At 36.5% G+C, this 7,500-nt stretch overlaps 1 protein-coding gene across 3 annotated transcripts in view; it reads left to right on the top strand.

Moving 5' to 3' along the window:
* Positions 1–7,500, top strand: part of LOC136851910 (dopamine receptor 2-like) — a 728,122-nt gene that overhangs the window by 548,046 nt on the left and 172,576 nt on the right. The window lies entirely within an intron of this gene.

Genomic DNA, 7,500 nt, shown 5'->3' on the forward strand with positions numbered 1-7,500 from the left:
AAGAAAACTATCGTGCCGGCTTTGTCTGTCCGTCCGCACTTTTTCTGTCCGTCCTCAGATCTTAAAAACTACTGAGGCTATGGGCTGCAATCATCAAACATACCAAATTGCAGCCCTCAAGCCTCAGTAGTTTTTATTTTATTTAAGGTTAAAGTTAGCCACAATGGTGCGTCTGGCAACGATACAGGACATAGGCCTAGGTTCATACAACTTTATACCGAGACCACCGGACGATAGATCTATTTTCGGTGGCCTGAATCACACGCTGTAGCGGCTGTACAGAAAACTTTCTTCGGCGCATTGTTTACTTGTTTAAATCGTTATACCAATTCCACCGTCCATAGATAAACCCGCACAGCGCCACTGAATAACAGAGGGTAAGGAAAGAAAAGGTAAGAGCGGAGCCATCTGCCGTTTCCCCTCCCTCTTCGCGAGAGCCATGGCCATACGAAGCATGCACAACACCTCGCGGTTGAGTGCCAGCCGCCACGTCCATTATCTGCGTCCATTCTACTCTCCCGTCCTCCAGCTCCTCGTCGCTGCCATCACAATACCCCCTGGGAAATATCCTGAGTAGTCTTCATACGGAACTAGCAATTAAAAGAAGCAGGTTATACCTTTGTTCGCCGGTCCCCGAGGACCTGTCTTGACATTGTAACGAATGGATAATGAGGGAGGCAGGTATAGGTCATGGGACCTTGGGGAAGGGGTGGGGGGGGGGGGGATGTCGTAAGCAATGTCAACATTGAGGCCTCATTCCATTGCTTGATGAATTGGGCCTCAGGGAGGATCTTTCGACTACTCTGGTCCTTTTTCTCTCTTTCTTTTTTTTCTTTTTCATTTCTCCCTCTTCCGTTCTTTTCCACATTTTTCTCTGTTATTCCTGTTTGAGATTTTTTTGTTTGTTCGTTATATTTCGAGGTTCGATTTGCTTTGGAATTCCTTAAAGAAATCGCTTGTATTTCATTTTGTCTTCGATTTTTCTTTGGGTCACTCAGTCGTTATATTTTCTTGTATCTCAGTATTTTTTAATTTTTTTATTTGTTTACGTTTCATTGCTTTTTCGTCCCTTTAAAAATGGAGTGAATAAATTTGTCGTCATTTTCAGATTATTTGAAAATGACGTTACGGAGATAAAAGACAATCTCGAACGTCAACAGTTCATCGTTATCGGTACAAATCGCACAGACACAAGGAAATGTCTGTTAAATGGACCTTAACAGGTTCATGTGTCAGGAAATATGATGTATAGTCAAGGATATGGCAGTGAAATAGATAGGGTAATTCAGAATTGTTGACTGCCTGTCATACACTCGAAAGCGAAAGAAAAATAAAGAAAGTGCTTATAGTTTAAGTATTAAGAGATTTATTATTTATTAAATCAAAATTGGTTTGCAGTATAGAAACACTGGTAGGACCAACTTAATGCTTCATGTGGTTTGCTGAAGAGTTACCTTACAAACTTATGAATATATATTGCACTAAACCCGAAAGAGCTAATTATGTCAAAATGGAAAACTGCAAGGCTTAAACTCCCAGATTTTTCACGTCAGTTCCGCCTATAACGGCGAAGGCAAAGAAGACTCTCCGCGAGGAATGCCTATAAGAAAACTCGCATTCATTTCACCCTCCAGCCTACTTGAGTGTCAGAAGAATCTCAAGAATCGTTGCCAAAGCATCCAATTTATGAGGTGACTTGGTAGGGGGATGAGGTTGCGGGGTGGCGGTCTGATAGCTTTCCCACTGAGGTGATATAAATGATGAAAATTAACGATGCCCCGGGAAAAGAATGATTAATGTTAGGGCACCCTTGCGCCCCATCTTATGAATATACTGCCGCTAGCGCTCACACGTATATGCTAGAATATTCAGCGCCGTCTCGTTGCCTGGGATGAGCAAAAACACACACGTGTAGAAAAAGCCTGGTCTGAAGAAAAAGCAACTAAAACAATCGGTGGAGTGTTATCTTACGTATTAGATAAATACACGCTTACACTTATTTGCAAATACGCATATACAAATAACTTCTGATTTCCTTTCGGAACCCTCAGTGAGCGTACACATACAAATTGCACAAAAAGTTATCAAGAAACTTCTGTTAAAATGCTTATGCGATGCAGAGAAAGGGTGTCAAAGTTGAGTAAACATTTAAGGAAAGTTTATGCATTGATTAGAGTTTTTAATGTTATCGCAAAGGTTTTAGGTAAAAAAAAAAATTGTCAATAAACCAGACACGGTTGAAAAACCCATATACATATTTATCCTCATACATTAATTTGACCGTATTACATAAGTGTTTTAATAATAGAAATCAGTTAAAAAAACTTTGTATTATAACATCTAATTATTTTTCCTAACGAATTCTTTGCAATTGTACCCACCACCAACAAATTTCCATATACCATAAAACAGAACGATTAGTTACACAAGTATCTTAGCTGGGAGAAGTAAGCCTTCATGTAGCCATAGGATTTGACTCTCCCACTTGACTTACATATACATTAAAGGTCAGCCGTCAAGCAAAATTCACGTAGGGCATGTTTGACTTACGTCAAGCTCTGTTTGATAATCATTAACTGAATAACCGGACGGGCTTGTATGGACAGATCGTTCAGAATTACCAAGATATTGCCGTCAACCCAGCGATCTGTTTGCTCATCTTAAAGTAAACATTTATACATGTCTACGTGCATTCACGTACACTCTTTATGAGGTCACATTCCCCAATATGCTCGGTATCACTCGGGTTGTTGATAAGTCCAAGATCGGTGCCACTGATATTGGGTCAAAACCCCTTACAAAAACCAGTGGCCATTTTTAGGGAACCTCGTCTGTTGTAGCGTTGTATTATTATATTTCTTCTCCAGGTGGCTAAAGCATTCATTTAATTACCTTATTTTACTCAAGTTAACAGAGTGCCCCTTTATTTGTGGTATTGTCTTGAAGGTGCCAGATGCATCCATCTTTTTTCTCTAGGATTCGTGACTATTTTATTCGCGCTATGATTCCTGCATGATTCGATTGTTGGCTTTACGATTTAAAGAACCTGGCTGTGATAAGGCATAGAGTCAGGCGTACTAATACGTAACCCATAATAACATTTGAAAACTCAAAATTTAAGATTTTGCTAAACCTTGAGTTGTTTTAGTAACATCCTACATGTGGTATGTAAACATTTTATTTTTTGTACTAATTCTAAATTATATATATATATATATATATATATATATATATATATATATATATATATATATATATATGTGTGTGTGTGTGTGTATGTGTGTGTATATGTACGTATATGTATATACTTCACTTGATGGCCGTGTGGTTTTAATGCGCGTCACTGTAGTCCTGAGTTCTTGTCTTCCGTGGTTCGAGCCCACGACTAAAAGAACATCCCCCTCGGGTAACATATATCAAAATATATTATTTCCGGTGGTAGAGGAATATTAAAAGATGTTTGTAGCTTAATGATATTGAATATATATAAATATATTTATATATATATATTATATATATATATATATATATATATATATATATATATATATATATATATATATATATATATATATATATATATATATATATATATATATATTAGGACAGGCGACGTGCCTCATTCTTCTAAAAGAAATGGTACACTTTCAAAATCTATCAAATGGAGTTATGCTTGATCCTATTTTATCACTCTTTCTTTCTCGATTTCTTTTATGCATAAAGATGTAAAGAAATATCCAGTTCTGCTATGCCATGTATGTCATTTTAGCTACTTGACCTTACTTGGGAAACGTCAACATTCGATGTTGTCAAATGCAACCTCTATTTAACGACCCGCATCGGTATTAGAACATGTTGACTCTCTCTCTCTCTCTCTCTCTCTCTCTCTCTGTCAAACACACGGACATATATATATATCTATATACACATATACATATACATATATATATATATATATATATATATATATATATATATATATATATATATAATGTATATATTTATATATAATATATTATATAATATATATATTTATATATATAATGTATGTTTATATATAAGGATTAGCAAGAGTTTTCTCTTCTTTTAAACAGCCATCTTTTGTTTCTTGTGTTATTAAACGCTCGATTATGAGCAGATTTAGCAAACAAAACCTTATTTTAACGTGTACCATCCTTTCTCTTATTTGCAAGCCAGTGTAATTCTACCTCCTTGGGTCTTAATCTATATATGTATATATTGCAGCAACATATTTTTGGTTTTCACTTTTCTGTTATATATTTCTTTATCCGATGAGATTCCACAGTCTTGCATATTACTGTTTCCTGAAGATTTTTTTTTTTAGTATATCTTTTCCAGTTCTTGTAATCTACCTAACTATCTCCTGTCTGTACCTCCACATTGATTAAGTGTCTTTCGTGTGTATGTGACATCATTAAGTTATTGGCGTTATATTTCTGCGTGACAACGACTCCGTTTTCGCCGTTTAATTCATCAAGCCGAAATCTTTCTTCCAATCAAACTAATTCACCAGAATTTCTCATCTTTGGCTGCTCGATCTCTCAAGGTTCAGCGGTCAGCAACACCATTACCTCGATCAGGCGGTCCTTCAGTGTGGCATAAATCATCAGCCTTCTCCCAGAAAAAATAAAAAGACTGGTCCTTTCCAAAATTCCAAATCCAACTCTGAAGGCCGGAAGGGGCGTTTAGGCCCAGGGCAGAGTATCAGGAACAGTTAAGCAGTAGACTTTTGAGGCTTCACGATTCATGAAGACTTCTTTTAAAGAAACTGGTTATTAGTAAATAACAAAATTCCATCTGACATCTTAATCGCTCCGATATTCTGAAATTATTTTCTCTGTCGCAGTTTAAGCGACAAGCCAGTTCTGGCATCTGATGGCTGGAATGCAATTAGTGGGTGCCTTATCATTCACAAGTGAATGAAAAGAACGTTGTGCTCTCTCTCTCCCTCCTCTCTCTCTCTCTCTTAGATAGAGACGAAACGCTGGGTTCTTGTCTTACAGACTCTCCCCACCACTGTGACAAGACAGTCATCGGTTGTTTCTGCGGTGTAATTGATCCGACAGAGACATGTACGAGACTACAAGACGTTTTATGTAAATGTTTTAAATTAAACGTGAGCGAAAGTAAGCAAAAAATGTTACGAAAGAAAGAACTCAATTCTCGATATTATTATGAAATAATTATTGATAAGTAAAAAATGCGGCTAAGTTTCTTCGGCGCAATCAAGTTTTCTGTACAGCCGTTACATTGTAAAATCAAGAACACCGAAAATAGATCTATCTTTCGGTGGTCTCGGTATAATGCTGGATGAGCCGCGGCCCATGAAACTTTAACCACGGCCCGGTGGTGGCCTATCCTATATCTTAACGAGAAGCACGATTGTGGCTAACTTTAACCTCAAATAAAATTTTAAAAAACCACTGAGGCTAGAGAGCTACAATTTGGTATGTTTGATGATTGGAGGGTGGATGATCAACATACCAATTTGCATCCCTCTAGCCTTAGTAGTTTTTAAGATCTGAGGGCGGACAGAAAGTGTGCGGACAGAATAAAGTGCGAACGGACAGACAAAACCGGCACAATAGTTTTCCTTCACAGAAAACTAAAAAAACAAATGAAAGAAATATTAACACAGGTGTAAAGATAGATCAGAGAGTTCTGAGATGGTTTGGTTATGTGGAAAAGAATGAAGGAAGATGATGTATACATGAAAAGATGTTATAAATCAGTAATGTTACGAGGAGGATGATAATGAATGCAGTGAAAGAGGTATTGGAAAGGAAGGGCGTTAATATCTAGGAATCGATAAGGCTGTAGGTGGGTTCGATGCTCTGTTGATGAGTCTTCTGCGTAAGCGTATGTAGCGATTGATGTGAAGTTTCCTGCACACAAGGTTCATCAACGATTTATCAATAAAAGTTGTGTAGGCAGTGATTAGTGTGTTGTTTTTTTTCTCTGGGACCATAACCCCTGTTCAGGAATTTAATATATATATATATATATATATATATATATATATATATATATATATATATATATATATATATATATATATATATATATATATATATATATATATATATAAAAATTATATGTTGAACTTGAGCTGCTTATGGTGATCCTCTGCCCAGCAGCCGATGGAAGGTAATCTCCACGCGTGAGGGTAAAGGTTAATGAACAAATGGATCTCAAAAATAAAATATGCGCATATAGAGACAGAATCTTAACTGTCCCTTATTATTGAAGTATTCTGAAGAGTTTTTATGAGCAGGGGACAGGAGAGAGGCAGCTGTGAACGATCCGATAGTGGTAGGGGTTAATGTAACATGAAAATGCCTATTGATGTGACTGTATGTGACGCAAGAGGTGCTATGAAAGATTGAGGAATTGAAAAATGTCCAGAGCTGATGGGACTTCAACTGAGATCCTTTGGTGTGACAATAACGTGCCTTGATTCTGTAAAATAAAATTCTTTGTAAACCTATTTAGGAGGTACTTGTGTAAGGCAGCTGAGGGATCCTTATGTCACACCAATAGTGAAGCCTGTTAAATATACTTCGAGTGCTCTTGTAAAGAGCCACTCTGGTGCAAATAAGTGAGACCTTATTCAGTTTTAGAGTGATGGCTTCTGTGGAGAGAATTGTCCAAGTTTTTACGCTCCTCGGCATCCGATGAATAGTATTTATAGTTCACACGTTTTGTTAAGATAATCCTTTTATGCATTACAGATAGGTTCCAGCGTTCGACTCTCCGACCGGCTAATGAAGAATTAGAGGAATTTATTTCTGGTGATAGAAATTCATTTCTCGTCATAATGTGGTTCGGATTCCAATAATAAGCTGTAGGTCCCAGTTGGTTTTTAACCACGTAAAATAAATCGCCTTCAGGGCCAGGTAACCAGCTTGGTCTGGTTAAACTAAGATATACTTAAATTGACCTTGAAGGCCAGAGGTGATGGATGATAGCAGTTATATTTCTGTAGAATTGTGAATGTAGTTTTTTTTTCTACAGAGCTTAGAGGGTTCACTCTATGCAAAAATTATGTAATCATAATATTGAAGGCTAGAATATGATAAGCTAACGCTTTATCCACATCCATAACGCGTTACACACTCGAAAGCTTTAGGTATAATAATCCCAATTTCGTTTTCTTTTGGGGAGAAGTTTTGAATTTGAGTGGAAATTCGGATATATATATATATATATATATATATATATATATATATATATATATATATATATATATATATACATTACATATATTATATATGCATATATATTTATATATATAGGTGTGTATGTGCAGTTATGTATATTTGTGCGTATATGTACATACACACACACACATATATATAGTGTGTGTATGTATGTATGTATGTACGTATGTATGGATATATATATACGCCAGTGTAAGTGTTTGTGATGTGTGTTTGCGAGGATGTGCGAGAAATTAATGATAAGACGGGATGAACGAAA

This window comes from Macrobrachium rosenbergii, chromosome 24 (assembly GCF_040412425.1).
Source record: "Macrobrachium rosenbergii isolate ZJJX-2024 chromosome 24, ASM4041242v1, whole genome shotgun sequence".
Taxonomy (NCBI): Eukaryota; Metazoa; Arthropoda; class Malacostraca; order Decapoda; family Palaemonidae; genus Macrobrachium; species Macrobrachium rosenbergii.